Source organism: Ovis aries, chromosome 18 (assembly GCF_016772045.2).
Source record: "Ovis aries strain OAR_USU_Benz2616 breed Rambouillet chromosome 18, ARS-UI_Ramb_v3.0, whole genome shotgun sequence".
NCBI classification, from domain to species: Eukaryota; Metazoa; Chordata; class Mammalia; order Artiodactyla; family Bovidae; genus Ovis; species Ovis aries.
In genome coordinates, this window is record NC_056071.1 from 11,415,502 (window position 1) to 11,439,963 (window position 24,462).

Consider the following 24,462-nt stretch of genomic DNA (forward strand, 5'->3'; position numbering starts at 1 on the left):
CTGTACACTAATATCAGTTGTACACCACACACCAACATTCAGTTTCGAACATTGCTCTCTGGGTCTCAGGGATGCCCGCTTTCTGTGACCATGCAGTGAACATTTAACTCTGCATTTAATACTGATGAAAAAATTAATTTCCTTATTGCAAAGATAGAAACAAGAACAATACCGCCCCCACCCCCCGATTGAAGAGAACAAGACCCTATGTCTGAGTCTCTATTGCTGCCCTGGAAATAGCTTCACCTGTACCATTTTTCTAGACTCCACTTGTGTGCATTAATGTACAATGTTTGTTTTTCTCTTTCTGACTTAGCACGAGGGAAAGGGGAGGGTTGGACAAATTGGGAGGTGGATTGACATATTAACACTACCGTGTGTAAAATGAATAGCTGGTGGGAAACAGCTAGAAAGCACAGGGAGCTCAGCTTAGTGCTCTGCGGTGACCTGGAGGGGTAGAGGATGCAGAAGGCTGGGAGGGAAGTCCAAGAGGGAAAGGGTCTAATATGTATGCTGTGGCTGATTCACATCATTGTACAGCAGAAACTAACACAACATTGAAAAGTAATTATACTCCATAAAAAAATAAAGTCCCTTTCACTTGTAAAAAAATTTTAAATCGTAAAGAGAACAAGACCCACATGGCACGTGTACAACAAACAAAAAGCTTTCCTGATAAATCCCAGCTCCTTTCAGATGTAATATGGAGGAAAAGCAGGAAAGAACAAAGCTTTAAGAAAAATAAGAAGTTACAGGTCCCACCTCTGACCCACTGTTGGTGGAGACCACGGCAATGGGCTGTCCAGGCAGCTGTGTTTCCTCTAGGACTTGGGTCTGCCTTGTTTGATGGGAGGAGCAGGGAAGAGTGATTCAGCAGTCCAGCAGGTGAACCAGCAAAAGTTAAACAGAGAATATGTGTCCTACTATCCTAGGCCATAATGAGGCCCTTTTTTCAGGTGAACACAATTGTTTTTCTTATCAAACTTGGCCAAGTTGTCAATGTCTCATCTGCCCACGCAGAAGAAAATCAGCAATGCTTTCCAAATACTATTGCTAAAAGCCAAGCCCTTCTTACATCTTCACCATAGGCTGTGCACCAGAACTCAAACTGCTACACTATTATCAAGTTTTGTTGTAAATGCATCTCTAAACAGATTGTCCTGGGGAATGTCTGTGACACATTCTGCGATGCCAGCCTCCATTTGTTTTTCATGGCACCCCATCCATCAGGAGCTGACCTCACCTCGAGATCTCTTACATTTTCCCACCTAGATCTCTACCCAAGTGTGACTTTTTTTAGTCTCAAACACTGCCTTGGGAGTTGTAACAGAACAGACTGTGGGTAAAACTCAGTGGCATGGAGAATAAGGATGCTGGGGGATTTATTTTAAGTCTTGCATAAGAAACTGAAATTAGCAGTTTGTATCCTGTCCTCGCTGAAGTGTTGTCACTAAGGTCCGTGGCAGACACACCTCTTTGATATTCTAATTTAGTTGGTAATTGTTGGTTCCCATAAGTTTATGCAAGTGTGACTGTGAGCACGCACGAGCACATGTGCGCACACACACACACACACACACACACACCCCATCACATACATCCCATTCATTTGCCAAGACAAACATTACTTTGACTCTAAACTCTTCAGGAGGAAAAAAAAAATTTTTTCCTAAGTGCTAGGAAGGGAACCATTTGTGAAGCAGCCTCTTTTAACAGACTTAAAATTGAGCTCCTTTTGAGCCCAGGGCAAATAAGAATAAGATATATTGTTAGGATAGATACCACATTTTTTTGAGTGAGGGAAGGGTATTTTAATCAGTAATTTTTACACTCTGAAATAAAATATACTCATGATTTTAAGAATAAAAGAAACAATAATGAACAGTAACAAGACCCAAAACCAATTGGTGGAGCCACTGTGGAAACAGTACAGAGGTTCCAGTAAAAAATGAAAGAAAGAAACACTAAAACAGAGAGAGCACGTGATCCTAGACGCTCTAGGATACATATCGTACATACACCAGGTATATACCTACACTAGATACACGTCCAGAGACAGGAGAAAAGAGACGCGCTTCCCCATATTCACATGCAGCTCTATTTAGAATAATCAGGACATGGAAGCATCCTCAGTGTCCGTCAACAGACGAATGGAAAAAGAAGGTGTGGTATGCATGTACCATGGAGCATTCAGGTCAGTTCAGTTCAGTCGCGCATTCGTATCCGACTCTGCAACCCCAAGAATCGCAGCACGCCAGGCCTCCCTGTCCATCACCGTCTCCCGGAGTTCACTCAGACTCACGTCCATCGAGTCCGTGACGCCATCCCGCCATCTCATCCTCTGTCGTCCCCTTCTCCTCCTGCCCCCAATCCCTCCCAGCATCAGAGTCTTTTCCAATGAGTCAACTCTTCGCATGAGGTGGCCAAAGTACTGGAGTTTCAGCTTCAGCATCAGTCCTTCCAGTGAATATTCAGGACTGATTTCCTTTAGGATTGACTGGTTGGATCTCCTTGCAGTCCAAGGGACTCTCAAGAGTCTTCTCCAACATCACAGTTCAAAAGCATCAGCTCTTCGGTGCTCAGTTTTCTTTATGGTCCAACTCTCACATTCATACATGACCAGTGGAAAAACCATAGCTTTGACTTGACGGACCTTGGCCGGCAAATTAATGTCTCTGCCTTTTTAAAAGTTTTTTACAAATTATATACATATTTTTTTAATTTATTATTATTATTTTTTTTACTTTACAATACTGTATTGGTTTTGCCACACATCAACATGAAACTGCCATGGGCATACACATGTTCCCAATCCCGAACCCCACTCCTACTTCCCCCCGCTACACCATCCCTCCGGGTCATCCCAGTGCACCAGCCTCAAGCATCCTGCACCCTGCATTGAACCTAGACTGGCAATTCATTTCTTATATGATATTATACATGTTTCAATGCCATTCTCCCAAATCATCCCACCCTCTCCCTCTCCCTCAGAGTCCAAAAGACTGTTCTATACATCTGTGTCTCTTTTGCTGTCTCGCATACAGGGTTATCGTTACCATCTTTCTAAATTTCATATATATGCATTAGTATACTGTATTGGTGTTTTTCTTTCTGGCTTACTTCACTCTGTGTAATCGGATCCAGTTTCATTCACCTCATTAGAACTGATTCAAATGTATTCTTTTAATGGCTGAGTAATACTCCATTGTGTAAATGTACCACAGCTTTCTTATCCATTCATCTGCTGATGGACATCTACGTTGCTTCCATGTCCTGGCTATTATAAACTGTGCTGCGATGAACATTGGGATACACGTGTCTCTTTCAATTCTGGTTTCCTCGGTGTGTATGCCTAGCAGTGGGATTGCTGGGTCATAAGGCAGTTCTATTTGCAAGTTTTTAAGGACTCTCCACACTGTTCTCCATAGTGGCTGTACTAGTTTGCATTCCCACCAACACTGTAAGAGGGTTCCCTTTTTTTCACACCCTCTCCAGCATTTATTGCTTGTGGACTCTTGGATCGCAGCCATTCTGACTGTTGTGAAATGGTACCTCACTGTGGTTTTGATTTGCATTTCTCTCTGCTTTTTAATATGCTATCTAGATTAGTCATAACTTTCCTTCCAAGGAGTATGTGTCTTTTAATTTCATGGCTGCAATCACTATCTGCAGTGGTTTTGGAGCCCCAGAAAATAAAGTCAGCCACTGTTTCCACTGTTTCCCCATCTATTTCCCATGAAGTGATGCGACTGGATGCCGTGATCTTAGTTTTCTGAATGTTGAGCTTCAAGGCAACTTTTTCACTCTCAACAAAAGGCTTTTCAGTTTCTCTTCACTTTCTGCCATAAGAATGGTGTCATCTGCATATCTGAGGTTACTGATATTTCTCCTGGCAATCTTGATTGTAGCTTGTGCTTCTTCCAGCCCAGTGTTTCTCATGATGTGCTCTGCATAGAAGTTAAATAAGCAGGGTGACAATATACAGCCTTGATGTACACCTTTTCCTATTTGGAACCAGTCTGTTGTTCCATGTCCAGTTCTAACTGTTGCTTCCTGACCTGCATATAGGCTTCTCAAGAGGCACGTCAGATGGTCTGGTATTCCCATCTCTCTCAGAATTTTCCACAGTTTATTGTGATCCACTCAGTAAAAGTTTTGGCATAGTCAATAAAGTAGAAATAGATGTTTTTCTGGAACTCTCTTGCTTTGTTGATGATCCAGCGGATGTTGACAATTTGATCTCTGGTTCCTCTGCCTTTTCTAAAATCAGGTTGAACATCTGGAACTTCATGGTTCACATATTGCTGAAGCCTGGCTTGGAGAATTTTGAGCATTCCTTCACTAGCATGTGAGATGAGTGCAATTGTGCGGTAGTTTGAGCATTTTTTGGCATTGCCTTTCTTTGGGATTGGAATGAAAACTGACCTTTTCCAGTCCTGTGGCCACTGCTGAGTTTTCCAAATTTGCTGGCATATTGAGTGCAGCACTTTCACAGCATCATCTTTTAGGATTTGAAATAGCTCCACTGGAATTCCATCACCTCCACTAGCTTTGCTCATAGTGATGCTTTCCAAGGCCCACTTGACTTCACATTCCAGGATGTCTTGCTCTAGATTAGTGATCACACCATCATGATTATCTGGGTCGTGAAGATCTTTTTTGTACAGTTCTTCCGTGTATTCTTGCCACCTCTTCTTAATATCTTCTGCTTCTGTTAGGTCCATACCATTTCTATCCTTTATCGAGCCCATCTTTGCATGAAATATTCCTTTGCTATCTCTAATTTTCTTGAAGAGATCACTTGTCTTTCCCATTCTGTTGTTTTCCTCTATTTTTTGCACTGATAGCTGAGGAAGGCTTTCTTATCTCTCCTTGCTATTCTTTGGAACTCTGCATTCAGACGCTTATATCTTTCCTTTTCTCCTTTGCTTTTCATTTCTCTTCTTTTCACATCTATTTGTAAGGGCTCCCCAGACAGCCATTTTGCTTTTTGCATTTCTTTTCCATGGGGATGGTCTTGATCCTGTCTCCTGTGCAGTGTCACGAACCTCATTCCATAGTTCATCAGGCACTCTATCTATCAGATCTAGGCCCTTAAATCTATTTCTCACTTCCACTGTATAATCATAAGGGATTTGATTTAGGTCATACCTGAATGGTCTAGCGGTTTTCCTGCTTTCTTCAATTTAAGTCTGAATTTGGTAATAAGGAGTTCATGATCTGAGCCACAGTCAGCTCCTGGTCTTGTTTTTGCTGACTGTATAGAGCTTCTCCAACTTTGGCTGCAAAGAATATAATCAATCTGATTTTGGTGTTGACCATCTGGTGATGTCCATGTGTAGAGCCTTCTCTTGTGTTGTTGGAAGAGGGTGTTTGCTATGACCAGTGCATTCTCTTGGCAAAACTCTATTAGCCTTTGCCCTGCTTCATTCCGTACTCCAAGGCCAAATTTGCCTGTTACTCCAGGTGTTTCTTGACTTCCTACTTTTGCATTCCAGTCCCCTGTAATGAAAAGGACATCTTTTTTGGGTGTTAGTTCTAAAAGGTCTTGTAGGTCTTTATAGAACCGTTCAACTTCAGCTTCTTCAGTGTTACTGGTTGGGGCATAGACTTGGATAACTGTGATATTGAATGGTTTGCCTTGGAAACGAACAGAGATCATTCTGTCATTTTTGAGATTGCATCCAAGTACTGCATTTCAGACTCTTTTGTTGACCATGATGGCTACTCCATTTCTTCTGAGGGATTCCTGCCCACAGTAGTAGATATAATGGTCATCTGAGTTAAATTCACCCATTCCAGTCCATTTTAGTTTACTGATTCCTAGAATGTCGACATTCACTCTTGCCATCTCCTGTTTGACCACTTCCAATTTGCCTTGATTCATGGACCTAACATTCCAGGTTCCTATGCAATATTGCTCTTTCAGCCCTAGAAAGGAATAAAATAATGTCATTGCAACAACATGGATGGGCCTAGAGATTATAATTCTAAGTGAAGTAAGCTAGACAGAGATAGACAAATATATATGATACCACTTATATCTGGAATCTAAAAAATGATGAAATGAACTTATTCACAAAACAGAAATAGATACACACACACACAGATATATATATATATATATATATATATATATATATAATTTACCAAAAGGAAAAGGAGGGTAAAGGGTAAATTAGGAGCTTGGGATTAAAGAATATAATATATATTAAAGTGTGTATATATATATATATATATATATATGTAAAGGATATATATATTCACTTTGCTTAACACCAGAAACTAAGACAACTTTGTAAATCAACTAAAGTTCAATTTAAAAAAAAATCTCAAGATCATTCCAGGACCCTTTTCCTAGTCCATAGTTACAACCAATAATGATTGTTTATTTTTATATTTTTTAAAGAATTGTATCCATCTCAGTTGATTTTTTTTGTCCTTTCAGTTCTTTTGTACTGTTTTCTGGTCTGCAAGTTTTCTGCTGAGAAATCTTCTGAAAATCTACTGAGGATACCTTGTAACAAGTTGCTTTTCTCTTACCCCTTTGAAGATTCTCCTTTTGTCTTTGTTTTTGATTACAGTGTGTCCCATGTGGGTCTCTTTGAACTTTCTACTTGGATTTCATTGAACTTATTACATGTGTATGCATATTCATGCTGTTCATCAAGTTTGGGAAATGTTTGGCCATTATTTATTCAAATAAGCCTGTTGTTCTCTCTCTTCTCTTTCTGGAACTCCCATGATCATATATTGGTCCGCTTGATGGAGACCCATAAATTCCTTAAGCTTATTCACTTTTCTTCGTTGTTTTTTTTTTTCTTTTCTGCCTCTCAGACTTGATAATTTCAAATTTCTTTATGTTTGATCATTCTTTTTTATCTACTTGTTTGAATGTGCTCTTGAACTTTTCTAGTGAATTTTTCAATTCAGTTACTGTATTTTTCAGCTCCAGAATTTAGTTTTTTCTTTCACTGAGGTCTCTCTCTTTGATGATTTTTTTGTTCATATATTGTTTTCCTGAGATTTTTTCACTCCTTGTTCGTATTTAAAATATGTTTTAAAGTGTTTGTCTGCAAACTCTGCAGGCTGAGTGTTTTCAGGGTCAGTTTCTGGAGATATATTTTGATACTTTGAAAGGGTCATGTTTTCCTGTTTCTTCCTATGCCTTGTGATCTTTGTTGGTAAATGAACGCTTTTGCACATTACAAAAAAGAAAAAAAAAAAGCCACTCCTTCCAATCTTTATATACTGGCTCTGAGTGGAAGACCCTCAATGATCAGCTCAGGATGAAAACTTCATGTCTTCTGAAGCCTTTGCCAAGTAGGTGACTTCCCTGGGCTTGTGTGAATTGAATTTTCCCCAAATTCCATGGTTATTTTTAATTATTTTCATTTCCCTAAGAATCTCTTTTTTCTCCTTCTTCTTCTTAAAGCTTTAGCTATTCTACTGAATTCCTCCTTCTCTAATCTCTGGCTTCCAGATATCTCTAATTTTTAATCCTCTTATGTGTAGCTGTTTGTTTTTGCATGTTTATGTAACCATGGCCATTCCTTCTGATATCTTTTGAGCTTCTTTTGGCCTTATTGGCATCAAGTTAGGCCATACAGAGATCAATCCCTGAAGACTGCTAACAGATTAGAACAAATTCAGTCCACTCTGTTCTCTCTGATTTGAAGAAGGAACTGGATATTAGGATGCGGTCTCCTCCTCTACAACATCAGGCCAGGGAGAGGAAGGAGCAAGGATGAGGCAAAACGCATGAATTTTTCTACCATTTTAAACGTAACTTTTTTTCCACTGGGCTTGGTCACTATAGAACTTTGACTTCTAGAGCTCCTATAATTAGTTTGTTTTTAGTTGTTTAGTTAGTATTTCCAAGGGAGAAAGAGGGTCTAGTTTCCATACCTGCAGTCTTGCTGATGTAACTCCAGGTTCTATGGATTTTCATGGATGTGTAGATTTGTGTAATCACCACCACAATCAGGATGAATACAGAACAATTCCATCACTCCAGAAACTCCCCTCATGCTATCCTTCCATAATCATCCCCTCCATCCCATGCCTAGACCTTGGTGACTACACTGATGTGTCTCTAAATACAAATAGAGCATACCATACCTCAGTTCAGTTCAGTTCAGTTCAGTCGCTCAGTCGTGTCCGACTCTTGGCAACCTCATGGACTGCAGCATGCCATGCTTCCCTGTCCTTCACTATCTCCCATAGTTTGCTCGAACTCATGTCAGTTGGTGGTGCCATCCAACCATCTCATCTTCTGTCATCCCCTTCTCCTCCTGCCTTCAATCTTTCCCAGCATCAGGGCCTTTCCCAATGAGTCAGTTCTTTGCATCTGGCGGCCAGAGTATTGGAGCTTCAGCTTCAGCATCAGTCCTTACAATGAACATTCAGATCAAAATATCCTGGACACCATTCTAAATCAATACATGTACACAATTACTTAATAAAGCTTTAATAAAAATATAGTTTTACATCATGATATCTTTAACTGACCTCATATACAAGTACAAAATGACTTTTAGTAAGTTTTTCAAATAGTACTGCAATAAATATTGGAGAAGAAAATGGCAACCTATTCCAGTATTCTTGCCTGGAAAATCCCATGGACAGAGGAGCCTGGTGGGCTACAGTCCATGGGGCTGCAAAGAGTCGGACATGACTGAGGGACTGAGCACTGCAATAAATATGTTTATATACATAACTCATTCATCACTTGTGTTAATATATCTGTAGAGTAATTGAAATTTCTGTGTCAAATAGCACGTGGATTCATAATTTTAAAGGATATTTCCAAGTTATTATCCCAATTTTACCACAACTTTTACTCTCAAAACAGTAAAGTGATTTTCCTTCTATACATTCATTAACAATGAGCAAAATAAATAGTTTAAAATTTTGACAATCTTATGAGAGAAAACTGCCATGTAATTTTGTTTTATTTTTCATTTGTCCAAAATGAACATAGTTGGCCTTTCTCCCTTTACTTAGCCATTTGTTTTTATTTTCCTGAGGATTGCTCCTTGAATCTTTTGCTCATTTTTATATTTGAGTTTTTGCCTTCTAGTATATTCATGAAATTAGTTTTCCATCTGTCATAAGTTTTTTTTTTTCAGTTTGCTATTTGTATTTTTACCTTACTTGTGGTATTTTGCCATCAAAAATTTCTAAATTTTATGTGCTTAGATTTATTTATCTTTTCCTTTTTGGCTCATATGCAATGCTTAGGAAGGAACTGTTTTTAAGAATAAGTGCATTTCCTCCCATTTATTTGAAAAGGTAGTTTTATAAACTACTAAATTCCCTTATACAATTAGATCCATTTCTGAACCCTATTTGTTTGATCTGTATATTCTTTAGTCTTACTACCAAATCTCTTTAATTATTGAACCTATATAAAATATTTTATTATATGCTTAGGTTAGCCAAGGCTCCTACTAGTCTCATATCAGAAATATCTTCAGTTCAGTTCAGTTCAGTTGCTCAGTCGTGTCCGACTCTTTGTGATCCCATGAATTGCAGCCAGCCAGGCTTCCCTGTCCATCACTAACTCCTGGAGTTCACTCAGACTCACATCCATCGAGTCCGTGATGCCATCCAGCCATCTCATCCTCGGTCGTCCCCTTCTCCTTCTGCCCCCAATCCCTCCCAGCATCAGAGTCTTTTCCAGTGAGTCAACTCTTCACATGAGGTGGCCAAAGTACTGGAGTTTCAGCTTTAGCATCAATCCCTCCAAAGAAATCCCAGGGCCGATCTCCTTCAGAATGGACTGGTTGGATCTCCTTGCTTACTAATTCTCAAATGTATTTTTCTGAGCTTTACAAAAATAACCAGATAAAAATAGATTTAAGTAAAAATGACAACAATAAAAGTGCATAATCTTATTGGAAATTTGTATAGAGATAGATATTGAAAAATATAGACATATATATGATCGGTATAGATTTAGATATGTATTACTAAGAAAACTTTATACCTCTTTTAAGGACAACAAAAGAAGACATGAATAAATGAGAGGAAATAGTTTGTCCTTGACTAGGAGGGAAATACTGTAAATTTGTCAAATCTCCCTATACTACTAAATAATTGCTATTTAAACCCAATCAAAATACCAACAGGAGTTTTCTTTTCAATTTAACTAAATGTTACTGAAATTCATTTTTCAAAACTATTTGCCTGTTATTAATTGTGACCTTAGCAACACAAATAACTGTCTGAAGCTTTTGAGTTACGGGCCTAATTGACTTTTAAAATAAGGTCCTTTCTGTGTTCCAGTGTTTAGTGACATGTTTTTGTTTTTCCAGCTACATAGGAACATAGACCTTGCATCTTTATCTGTAATGTAAATATATATATTATATGCTGACCAGCTGCTAAGAAAATAGAATCTTTTTTTTTTTTTCTTGGTAGCTATATCTTTTTTTCTGATCTAGAGCCCCAGGACAATTTTTAAGTCCAAATGGCACATATCACTGTGCAATGAAATGCCACTGTACCTTTTTTTACTTAAACTGTAAACTTCTCAAAAGCAAGAACCTTAGCTTTTATTCTAATACACATTCCCATATAAAAGGGCTCAAGGAACATTTATATGGTGATCTGAGTGCAAAGCGTGTAGATGTTTCCAAAAAATACTTATCTTTTCCTCTGTCTTTTCTCGCTTCTTCTTCTGACTTTTGTTCATCTTTTTCATCAGAACCCTGGGGCTGCTCCACTAAAACCCCAGATCTTCTTCTTGTTTACTGAGGCTCGCGTCTGCTTGCTCAGGCTGAGGGACCCTTTTACTTGTGACTCATTTGGGGGAACCGAGATTTCCCACTTGAACCTCCCTGGGTGCCAAATAGTCTTTGCAACCTACACGCAGGGAGCTAGTGGGAAAGTATGCCTGAATAGTGAAGGACGGGGCCCTTTCACCCCCATCAGACTGACGAAACATCCTGTAAGCAGACCTCAGAGGAGTCACCATGAGAAAGTCATGCTACACTGGAGCAATTATTGAAAATAAAGCAGGAAAGGGGGAAGTGGTATTTAGCTTTTCAATGTCCTGTTTTCTCACAATTTTTTTCCCCCTAGAGATTACATGGATTATGGTCAGCAAATCACGGATGTAAATACCTGTGTACACCATTTTATGGCAACCCCAAAGCTGAGACATATCTCTCTCTTATGCACATGTGCCCACATACACACAAACACGCAAATCCATGATTTTACTAAACTAATTATTTTTACTAAAATTCCTTCTAGCTCCTGAAGTCTAAGGCATTAACTATTGGAATAATCAGAAGGGAAAATGTTCACATTTTTAAATGTCATACTTAGCTGCTAATCATTTCTCTTCAGTTGGAAAGATCTGGTTAAAATTGACCCTGATTAGGAAGTTGCAAATAATTATTATCTTCTCCCTTAAAATATCAGGAATAAAGAAAATACTTGTTTCAGCAAACATTTATTGTAGATGCACTACTTGCAAACAAGAAATACCTACCAGTAATAAGAGTTAATCAGGGAAGGGTCAACGGTGGGCAAGTCACAGACAACAAATGCCTTTTTAAGCTGTAATATAGATATTAATATTCTAATGACTTAAAATTTTAGTGAAACATTTATTAAAAATCTTTAAACCAACGTTTTGAATGTCTTAAGCAAGACTTATAAATCATAACCAAAGATGGGGTAAATTTGTCTGCATTAAAACTAGGAACTTCTGTCATAATCCAAAGATTATGAATATATTTGTCTACACTTTGAGAAATGGCTTAATATATAGCTAAAATTAGGGCAAAGAAATGGAAGAAAAAACTAAAACAGAATTTTAAAACATAAAATATGATTTCATGCTTTTTTTTCCAGAGACTTTTTTACTTTTGGTGTGGTTATAAATTTACAATTATAAAATAATTCCACTCTCCTTTTCCTCTTAAGTTATATTCCCACTTCTCTAGTGCACTGTTTGGCACAAGGACACTACAGAATAAATCAATAAATGTTGAGAGGAACAAAAATAGAAAAAAAGAGAAAGAAATACTATTACTCAATTCTCATTATTGAAACAAACGGACATTATTTATATTTTTCCATGGAAGAGTTATGAACTGTGATGAGAACCATCTTGTTTTCCTGTCAAAAGAGTCAAAATGTGAACACTAGCTCTTTTAATGAATGTGTATCGATGTTGCTCCACAAAGTAAAAAATTCTCAGTATCTGTACTTGGCATTTCCTCCTATTCAAAGCTCTTTCTTCTTTTTTATGTGTTTGACTTCTCCCCAGGGCAGATGTTATTTCTGAATATTTCTTCATGTGGACCCACCAGAGACTACTGGGCATTATGTATTTATGGAAAAGAAATTTCCACTGGGGAGCTTGGTGCCCATGAGACTGAATGCCAAATGGTGTTTTACTCTCCATACTATTGATTACTGCTCTCAGGTAGATATTTTGAATGTCATGTGACTTTGCTGCCCTCCTGTGGCTGCTCCTTGGGGTGTCCAGATCTTAGTTATGCCTGCAGGTTCCAGGGACCCTTTCACTAGGTCACCCCCATATTCCACTTGCTGTTCTTGGCCTCACATGGATGACTTACCTCCCATCTGAATGGACGGAATGAACAAATGTTCTACCAAGGTGTTCTGAACATTTTTTTCCCTCCAATTTCACCCAAGAGTGCAGAAGAAGTAGGACAATAACACATTGGTCTTCCAGTAAATGACATATTTTGCCTTTTGACTTTCCTGTTTTCATGCTCTGCAGGGTAAGAGCAATCTGATATTCCACTGCAGGGATCAGCAAACTCACTGATAAAGGACAAGGTACTAAAGACTTAGGATATTTTTTAGGCGATGCAGTCTCTGTCTTGACCGACTACTCAACCCTGCCATTGTAGCATGAAAACAGCCATAGACAACATAAATGAATGTAGAAGTGTTCCAATAAAACTTTATTCCATAAACTTTGTTGACAAGAGGAGGTGAGAAAGGATGGTCATTGGGTACACCCCACAGATAGCTGTTTACCAACTCCTATTCTATAGTTATTTCCTATTATATCAATGCTGAACTAATTTGTTGATAAATTAAGTGATAAATAATTCATTTAAATGAATCAATAAATGGCTCTTTAAATAAAAATATGCATTTCTAAATATTCCATTCATAATTGAATTATACAAATATGGACACTGGCTTGCCAAAGCTTTATACTACATTGTTACATTTTTAATTGCTGTATGCCTTATTGCTAACCTGCTTCTTCAGGTGACTTGTGCAAACAGCTCGCAAGAAATCCATTACAATTAATCTATATACACCACTGTTTAGGAAAATGCTTCTCCACAGAGAAGGATGTCTAAATTTACCAAGGAGCTCAATACAGTTCATCTTTTCCTTTAAATTGTTAATGACTGGTGTTCATTTAGCTGCAAAGTCCTGCTGAATTGTTTTCTAAGTATCTTTCCAATCTGTCACGATCTCTAGTTCAGACTTCTAGACAAGTTTCATATTATTGAAAATATCTCAGGTGTATTCTTCTGTTCTGCCTTTAGTCTTGCATTCTGTGTTTTTGTTTAGCTGCCAAATTGTGTCCAACTCTTTGCGACCCCATGGACTGTGAGCCCAGAGAAAAATACAGGAGTAGGTTGCCATTTCCATCTCCAGGGGATCTTTCCAACCCAGGGATCAAACCTGTGTCTCTTACATTGGCAGATGGATTCTTTACCACTGAGCCACCTGGGAAACCCTTACATTCTCTACCATCGTGTAGATCGTTGCCCAAATTACCTTCTTATAATGCAGATCTGACTTCATCTCTCCTCTGATCCAGTGGCTTCTTGGGAGTCAGCCAAAATTCTTTAGAATGCCACAAAAAGCTTTCCTTTTTTTTTTTTTTTCCTTGCAAGACTTACCTCTTGGCAAGCCTCTTTCCATGGTTCTCCACTCCAAACATATCAGGTTTCTCATAGTTTCCAGCTTCATCACGCTCTTCCATTAAGCTTTTTTTTTTTTTACACCACTTTGCCTGGACAGTTTGATTTTCTCCACTCCACTTTCCAATCAACTAATTTTTCTCTCCATCCATTCCTTTATTTCATCCATCATTTTATCAGTATTCGTGGAACACACATTTAGCGACAGCATGCCCGATGCCACGGACACAAAGCCTTTCCTGACCTGCCTCCTTGCACACCAACGATTCTGTTGCCCTAGTACACTTTGTGCACACTTCTATCATGCTTACTATGCTCTGCAGTAATTATTATTTCTGAGTTTCATCTGTTAGACTACAAGCTCCTGAAAAGCATAAGTTCTATCTTGGTAATCTTCCTGTTTCTAGCACGGTGCAATTTTACATAGTCGACAGTCAATAAGGATTGAACAAACACGTGAACAAATGAATGAGTGAGCCAGGAGACTAATGAATGGCTTCCATGCTGACTGAAGAACAGAAAGCATTATACTCCATTTAACATTACCCAAACAACAAGATATGTTGCTGACATTAGCTGAACACCAGAAAAGAAGTTAAAAAAAAAAATTGTGACTGCTCCTCAGACCCTACTTCACTGAACAGAGATACCACAAAATCTGTCTTATCAACTAGTGAAGTATTGAAAAAAAAAGTAATAATAATCAATGTTTTCAACCTCAGTTAAGTAACAGCTCCCCCTACTGATAGTGGGACAAGTAGGGAACCTCAAAATCACAATGATGATGCCAAGTTGGCAAGATCTGAAAGCAAGGCGATCCAAGGCTCAGGCAGCCTGCTAGACTTAACATGCCCAAGTGAGAGGTCAGGGGCAGGGCACTGGCTACACTAACAAAGCAGTCCCGTCCTCACCGAAGGACAAAGGGAGCTGTAATTTTACAGCAGAGAGCATTTGCAGTTTCCCTCTTCCAACAAGTCTTTAAAAATGCTGATCTGAAAGACTGAAGCAACCCACTTGAGACTCATTTTCAGATGGCAAAAGTTCTGAAACCCAGACTGCAAAATCTCAGGAAGCAGCTGGGTTCCTAATTAAAACAAATCGTTAATAGATTTAGCAGTCCAAATTTATGCACTTCAATTAAAAATGCTATTGCAGTTGGTGTATCTGAGCAAGAGTATATGCGTGTGTCTGTGAATGCATGTGCAAACAAATACGCCTACACCCTGGGCTCGGGGTATTCCAGAGTTTAAGAGGCAGTTATAAAGCCTGGGTCAACATTAAGATACAAAGGTTAATTGAATCAATTCTTAATTGTTTTGGTAACTTCCTTGAGTCTCCATACATGTTTCAAAAATAGTTGTGTATGGACAAATAGAACTTTCCTACCACAATTCTTTCAAGAAGACATTTTTTTTTTAATGGTTTACAGTTTTGTAAATATTTTTGAGAAGGTTTTATTTCCAGTTTAAGTAAGAAGATTCTTTGAGGTGCACAGTTTTTTTTCTGAAGTTAATCCAGCAAGTCAGTGGAAAACACCTTAACCCTAATATTCAGTTATTTATACACATCAGCAGGATACTATGTTTCTGGGTGAACAAGCCACATTTTGTCAATAAAATGGACATCCTTCTCTTGGCCATGGGTTATCAGAACATATACCAAGCTATGATTTATGATGCCCATAAGCAGAGCAATTAACTCCCTCCTTACCTGGAAGAGGAGTCAATTTGTCTTCTTTCCATTTAGCAACTGCTCCTCTTACTTACCTGGGTACTCTTGGGGCACTAAAAGAAGGATAGGAGAAGAGTGCTGAGAACCAGCTTATGGGAAAACGGTCCCCCAGTCCTGCTTTCGGAGAAATCACTTCACAACTTTTATCACAACAAAGGTGCTCTGCATTATGTTTGCACCATTATAATCTACTTGTCCTAAGCTAAAAGATGTGTTTTTAGACAACAAGATGGTAGGAAATTTATCAGACCATCGGAGTAGAGGAAAGACAGTTTTGAATTAGGAAGAGGGTAATATTAATTCTGAATTGAAGTATGTCTGTGGAATTGTGGACAGGTTAGTTCAACTCTCTGGAAACCAGTTTGTGCAAATTTTAAATTCTCCAAACTTATAAGTTTGAAAGTTTACAAATTAAAACTCTCATTGGTTGTTGGGAAATTCCAAGATAAATTTTTTAAACCCATGGTTCAAACACTGGCATCCTATATGATCCATAGTAGGAGCATGATAATAGATGCTTCAAAATGTCAGTAAATGGATTTTGGAACAGTTCTTGATTTATGTTTTTCCTTCTTTTTCCTCCTGAGTCCCATCCTCTATTAACCATCATTCTCTGATTACCTTTCTGTTCTTTTCTGCTTCAGATTCCACACTAACGTTGGCTAAGAAGGTAAATTGCATCCTCTACAAGGAGTCCATGAACAAGGCTTCCATGTGGGTGTAAACCTCCTGGAGCCGCATGCAAAACTGTGTGTGATTGTGTGCACATATGTGCTAGGGATCCTGAGCATGCCTCTCCTTCTCAAAAGGGTCTATGACCCAAAATAAGGGTTATGAACTGCTCATCTGTAGGACTTGCATCTGACATCCCAGAAAAAAAAAAAATGTTTTCTCAAAAAAAAAAGAAAGAAAAGTCTGGTTAAATGGTACTATGATAAGATGCTGACACTGAATAAAAAGAATTATAATGTGATCTCAATGTAGTCCATAATGAGTTATAGCTGATGATTGTAATCTCAAGAGCAAACACTAAAAAGAGAGGAATAGCTAAAGTGTCAACACACAAGATAATGGAATATTAAAAAATCTGTCACCCACCCACAGAAGGCAGGAAAAATACCAGAGGAACAAGACAAAAAGGGATTCAAAAAAAAAAGACAAAGAAGGGTGCTTATAAAATCATATCAATTATTACATTAAATGAAAATGAAATAATTATTCCAATTAAAGGCAGAGATTGTCAGATTGGATTTTTAAAAAAAGAAAGATCCATGCTGTTTACAAGAAACATACTTTAAACACGTACAGACTGAAAATAATAAAAGAGTGCGGGTAAGAGATATACCTTCAACAACATTGTTGATATATATTCAACCAACAAGCAAAAGAAAGCTAATATAGCTACATCAATATAGACAGGGTAGACTTAAAAACAGAAAGTGTCGCTAGAGATAAAGAGAAGGATTTCATGGAATCAATTCATCAACAAAGCCTAATGATCCTAAATGAATATTTTGACATGAAAATGAGAAAAATGCATGAAAGTGTGGTATGTGGGTGTGTAGAAACCTTGTTCTTGTTTGACGTTTTTTTTTTTTAACACAATGTCCTTTTATGCTCCATATCATTTCCTTCCATACTTCTGGCTCTTCTGCATCCATTCTTTGTCTTTCAAACTTTGGGATTTGCTTTCTTTTCTTTCCTGAGTATCACCAGTTTTCAATCTGAAAGACAACAGATGTGCAAAGAAAGCCTTCAAGTCAGGCAAAACTTATCTGCTGCAGTTTTACAGGCCTCTACCCTGGATTCTGTAGGTGGCTGATTCCAAAATGATGCCAGTGGTCCCACTGAATCCCGGTGGTTAACTCACTCAACTGTTCTGACCACAGGCTTGAGACTCCCCATGCAGGGGGGCCAATCTGTGAGCCAAACCTATACCCAGGGGTCTCCTCATGGCAAGATAATGTGCAGGTAAAGTGAGACTTTAGCTAGGTTAAAGCCACCACACAGGAAAAACTACAATACATCATTTTAGAGCCATTTAAAAATCTATTTTAGAACAGATGCATAATGGGTCTTTCCAACTAGCTTTAACACACATGCTCAGTTTTATTTCAGAATCCCAAAATACTGAGCCATGTTCCTGAAAATATTAATTAACAAAAGGTATAACCGTAATAACAACAGATTTGGGGGGCAGGTGAATTAATTTGTTATATGGCCTTGAATTTTAATATTAATTTCAGTTTCCACTAAGGATATTTTACACTTCCCTGGTGGCTCAGATGGTAAAGAAATCCGCCTGCAATGTGGGAGATCTGGGTTCGGTCCCTGGGTTGGGAAGGTCCCCTGGAGGAGGGCATGGCAACCCACTCCAGCATTCTTGCCTGGAGAATCCCCATGGACAGAGAAGCCTGGTGGGCTACAGTCCAGGGGGTCGCAAAGAATCAGACAACTGAGCAAAACATCATAGCGCAGCACAGCATAAGACTACTACACAACATTTTTACAGGCGTTTCTGTTTATAATGTATTTCTGGGTTGTTAATAAATGAATCCGTAATGCCGACTCTAAAAAGAATATCAGGATTATGCATTTCTCAGAAACAAGAGGAAAGGAAACCTTAGAGGCTTTAATTTGTCCAGGTTAGAATTTAGACTTCCTGAGTGTCCACTCTGTGCTCAGGATGGATCTGTCAGTGTTCACCAGCTTCTGCCCAGAAATGTGTGGAACCATCTTACTGAGGACAGGGTCTGGGTGTTGAAACTAGTTCATTTAGGAATTTGACATCAAATGCCCTGCAGTTCATGCACAGGGCGGCCATGGCATCCTCTTGTGTTTCCATAAGGAAAACAAAACAAAAACAAGGCTCTGTGTGTGTGTAATTATTAATACTTGGGGAAGGTGTACTGGGCAGAGACAAATATTCTGATGCATAGTATGCTGCTGCTGCTAAATCGCTTCAGTTGTGTCTGACTCTGTGCAACCCTATAGACGGCAGCCCACCAGACTTCCCCACCCCTGGGATTCTCCAGGCAAGAATACTGCAGTGGGTTGCCATTTCCTTCTCCAATGCATGAAAGTGAAAAGTCAAAGTGAAGTTGCTCAGACATGCCTGACTCTTAGCGACCCCATGGACTGCAGCCTATCAGGCTCCTCTGTCCATGGATTTTCCAGGCAAGAGTACTGCAGTGGGGTGCCATTGCCTTCTCTGATGCATAGTATACTTTTTTCTATATCTCAATAAAATGGAAGAAAACATGATCTAGTGGAATTGTGACCTGGATTTAGGGCTGGGTTCAAATTCCAGATAAATTACTTAGAAGCTGTGTGACCTCGAACAATCTATGGAACCTCTTTGAACATCCATTTCTTTAGATGTAAAATAGAGATTTTAAAAGATGTCCCTATCTTGGTCAGCATGCTCTGTGGATTAGAGATAATAAATGTGAAGTGCTTGGTCCTTCACAGTTTGTGTGCTCAACCAATAGAATCACACAGCATCATTCACCACTCAAGTGATGGTAGACCAGTTGCTGAGCAAAGAGGATGACTGACCCTCCATGCAAAGCCAGGAGACGTAAGGTATGTTTAACTCACCGCTCCTGTAGAATGTCAGGAGCCTCTGCTTGAAATAAACAAGTTCAATGATCTTGTGAGGTAGTGGTCCAGGGCAGTTCACTTGATATGGAGAGGTATGTAGTAAACACATTAGAACCATTTGCACATCCAGGGACACAGTCAGGGTGAGAGACGAAGAATGCACAACAAACTCCACAGGTTTCATCAGTATATCACTTCTGAGAGCAGACCACAAAGCCAGCCTGGAAGCACAGGGTGGGGATGGGAAGGGAGAGAGCCCCAGGCATCTACGGCGGACTCTAGAGGTCACGTGGCCCTGACACATAACTTCTACTGAGTTGACTATATCTCACTTCCTGTAAGTGCCTGTCTCTCATGCTCACTTTCAAGGACTTGGCCAATCTCCTTTTGTAAATAGAACAATGCTTTATATTTCTCTATTACTCTGGAGTGACTCTATCAATAATGCAGGAAACGCATCTGTCCAGCACAATGAGATTATTTTTCTGATTTCGGTTGACAGTTATGGTAATAGTTTGGCAAACAATCTACTCCACCATCAATGGCCGCAGATTACAGCTGTTTTTAAAAACCTCAGCCCCTTCTGGAAACTTGGAAGATGGATTGCATGTTAAGAGGGAGACGGAAAGACATGCCATGAGGCTTTAGGGCAGGGAAAAGTCTTAACTCTTTCTGTACATATGAAGCTGAAGAAATATTAGGGAAAGCTCAGTACAACGTGCTATCTATGGATGCACTATAATGAGAGCAAGGTAAGAAAAGATGATGCTGTGAGATAGTGTCAGGATCGTCGAACATTGCCATAGGAACCACAGAGTAGTAGGAAGAGCTTGAAATAGTCCAAGGACCTGCTTTTTCTGTTGATAACTTCCCCAGGTCATCCAGGAGTTACTGCAAATATTTACAGGGGAGAAAGGGCTGCCCAGGTGGCTCAGACAGTGAAAAATCTGCCTGTAATCCAAAAGACCCCGGAAAAGGGAATGGCTACCCACTCCAGTATTCTTGCCTGGAAAATTCCAGAGGAGATTCTCATGGACAGAGGAGCCAGGGGGGCTATAGTCCATGGGGTCACAGAGTCAGACGCAACGGAGTGACTAAGAACGAACAGGGAAGAAAATAGAGACAGAATATTATTTTCTCTACCATATCGGCCTTGATCCTTGATGAACAGAACCACCAGCTAGTCAATAATGACCCGTGTCTAGGATTTCTATTTTTGTTAAAACACACACTCATCCACATCATGGTTTAGTTCAGCAGAGGTGATGAAGAGAAGTTGATTTTCTTTAATTTGAACTTCTAAGTCTCAAAAAAAAAAAAACAACTGTGTTTTCCTAAACGTTCATAACAGCTCTGAAATGGACTTTATTTTCTATACAAATTTCCCCCCTTTGGGTTTTTCTTTTCTTAAGCATTTCATAAGCAGAATGCTGATCTTGCTATTGGCCTGTAACCCTGGCATTTGGCCAGTGATTGCTATTTAGGGGACAGAGGACAAAATTCTGGCCTCACAGGTCTCCCAAGGTGCGAGATTTCTTGCCCTCTGAGTTCCAAGGTGAAACTGTTAGGAAGAGTCATTGTAAAAAAGAGGCAATCGTACTCATATCCAGGTGAGTTCATTTTTCTTGTGAACTTTTCACCTAGGCCCCAATTAGTATCCTATTAACCTTCTTAAATATGGAATTGCTAGGATCTTAGAATACTACAAAATGGACTATTAGCGAGCCCATTTCCTGGCTCCGTCAGATGAAAATGCCAAAGTAGGTCATACAACAGAATTACCTTGATTAATTTCAGCTCTCTCCCATGGGGCATGATGTCATGCAAGTTTAAGGAGATTTAAATTTGATACATCATTTCAATGACTGATTAACCAAGAGGGTTTTTGTTTTAAACATTTTCAATTCCAGGTTTTTATGGATGTTCCTTTTTAACATGACAAACACTTGAAACATTCTAAGTTGATCAATTATACAAACGGTGACATCCCTTGAACATAATTTTTAACGTGCATGTTCTCTGAGGCCTAATATGAAAAAAGGTTTATTTTTCCCAGGATCTACTAGGTTAGATCAGAAGCTCTCAGCATTATATCCCATTTCTAGCCATAGACGCAGGCAGGTTTTTAAACACACTATGAAGAGACCACTTCCACTCTAGAGCCCACTCTAGAATGGCATTTGTAAAAATAAATGGCTTTGCTAAGGCTAAAAAAAGCAACAAACTTCCCAATCTTTATCATATATTCCTAAAGGCCTGCTTTAAGAAAGTACTTAAAAAGAAATATTGTATGTTTTAACATCTCATGTATTGGTGCAATTTCTTTACAATAAGCAGGTTTAATTTGTTTTCATGAATGCATAAAGCAGCTTTAGAGACATATTAGTAATTTCAAGTATTGCAGCACAATATGTCGAAAACTGAATTTTGTTGTCAGAAGTAGACTTATTTAGTTGACATTTGTTCCTTAAAATGTAAACTACAACTAGATCCTTTTAAGGCTACTTGTTTTCTGTTTAATTATCTCACTTGGAAATAAGAAAACCTTTGGATGTGACAGTTATGCTATAAAATCAGGTTGGTATCTCTCCTGTGCTTATAACGTGAGCACCATGCTGCTTCCCTAAACACTAGACCAGTATCAACACTCTCCAGCCCTTTTTGGACAAAAATGCAACTTGGATTCTTCAACTGTTAAATTTCTAAGTTATATCACATTTTAATAGTCAGGTAATCCTCCCTAGGGGTTTCCCTGCTAGCTCAACTGGTAAAGACTCTGCCTGCAATGCAGGAGTTCCTGGTTCGATTCCTGGGTGGAGAAGATCCCCTGGAGAAGGGGTAGGCTACCCCTCCAGTATTCTTGGGCTTCCGAGGTGATTCAGATGGTAAAGAATTTGTCTGCAGTGTGGGAGACCCGAGTTCAATCCCTGGTTTGGGAAGATCCCCTGAAGGATCTCCAATGTTCCTGCCTAGAGAATCCCCATGGACAGAGGAACCTGGTGGGCTATAGTCCATGGGGCTGCAAAGAGTCGGACACGGCTGAATGACTAAGCATAGCACATTCCTTCCTATAGTAACTTGGGACATGTTTTTGTTTTTTGCATTATCTCTAGGAAGTAATGATGGAACAGTCCATGTTCCTATGAAGCATCTCTAAGCTTCCAAAGATTCAATTTTCTGACTCAGGGCTTCGTGGACACCTACATGGCATCGACTGGGTTGTGATACTGCCTATAGCAAGTACCCGCTGGGGGATCCTGCTGTTTCTCTCCCGTTCTTTCCTGAACAGTCCATGATCACTAAAAAGCTGTGCTAAACTGGTACCTTTTAGCAACTCTTATCAGCAAATAAATAGCTTATCACCACCAAAGAGATTGAAAGCTGAAGACAGATATTTATACTATTGAGCCCAGCATAACATTCAGGAAGAAGAGAGTTTCAGAGTCGTACTTTCTTCCTCTGGGATTCAACTTCTGCCTGAGCCTCTCCAACTGAGGAATTCAGCTTTATCGGATTCCGGTGTCAAAGTGGACTCACTGGTCACCAGAGAAATTCTGCCATTATATTCTAACAGCAGATCTCCCCAATCCTGGCTCTATTGGATGATTTAACAAATTAAATAGAAATCCAGGATATTAGCTGTGATGAGAATAAACAATACGGTTCAAGGATATATTGAGGAAAATATCGTAAAGACTTTGGTCTTTTCTTTCTCCATATAGACATGAATACAAGTCCCTTTAATTTTTTTCTGTATGTTCTCAACATCTTCATTTGCTCCTGCATTTGCAAGTAGTATCTCTAAGATGGGTATATTTCTCAACACTAACTGTCTTAAAGTTCATTATTTACTAGTTAACTGAAATTCACCAACCTGTATGGCTCTTAACACATAGAATCCTTGTACAAATAAGGCATCCCTCTGGGAATCAATCTGTTCTACTGAGTGATTATTATACGCACACTGGTGTTTCATAGATGATACCTTAAAGGAATATTACCTTAATGAACATACGAAGTGGAGACGTCTACAGCATGAATGAAGCTCCCTTAGCTGTGGCTGTTGAGGAACTGTGCCGTTTGTATGCATAGTCCCCATGGGACAAAAGAACTCTTTGTAACTTTTTTGTTTCTCTGAATAACTTGCTTCTGCATATCTTTAGCTCAACCCCCATCTCAGTTCAGTTCTTCATGAGGTCTTTCCTAGATTGTCCTAATAGCTAGTTCATTGACATCCCTGTTCTCCAAGTTTTCGCCCATCCCCGTTTCTACCACCCTGCTGCCCCAAGGATGTGCCTAAAATGCCTGTCAGCCTGTGTCAGCGCGGCCACACGTCCAGTGCACGGCTCCCAAATCCCCTTATGAGCCCAAGATCATCTCCCTCGACCCACTGTGTTGTATCAAGTCCCATATGGTTTCCAGGAAGCACCTCTCACTCCAGCTCAGCCTGTTCTTTCTGCCTAGACAAAGATCCTTCACAACTCCACTTAAGTGTCATATCTTCATAGAAAAGTTTACCCTAGAAGATTTGATGTTTCTTTCCCTTTGACCCTCCCAACCCCTTACTCGGTACAAAGTCTGACCTGACACTACACTCTATTACAATTTTGGGATATTTGAATGACTTTCATTTCTTGCTAGTCAGCAAATCCAAGTGTAACGTCTGCAATGCAGCCCGTGAGTTAGTGGAGTAATTGCCACCTGGTAGATGTGAAATGAATGGTTGCTGAATCAACAGTTCTGAGCAAAAAATGTCCCATATTCCCTATTGACCAGGCCCGGAGATGGGCCGGGGTGACAGTCTACATGCTCCACACTGAACACTGTCAACTAACCCTCTCTTTCTCACCATCGCCATTTCTTAATTGTTTTCAGTGAATATGACACCACTGAAAAAATCTGACTCTTCTGGCTCTAGTGGAAAATCTTAGATTGTTTTACTCAGCTGCCTCTTGACGCTTATCTATGCATATCGTCCTGAGATACTCTAAGCCCCTCCCCTGCAGATTATGCGAACTTAGTTCTCATAGGTTAGGGCTGCCTCACCTTACTAGAACGTTCAGAGAGATGAATTTTCGGAAATGAGGCTAGCCAGTGAACTGTGATGCCAGAGTAATCCCATTACTTTTGGAGGTGTCGAGTCTGTTATAATCACTCAAGTGTAGCAATGCTGTAACTTTAAAAGGGAAAG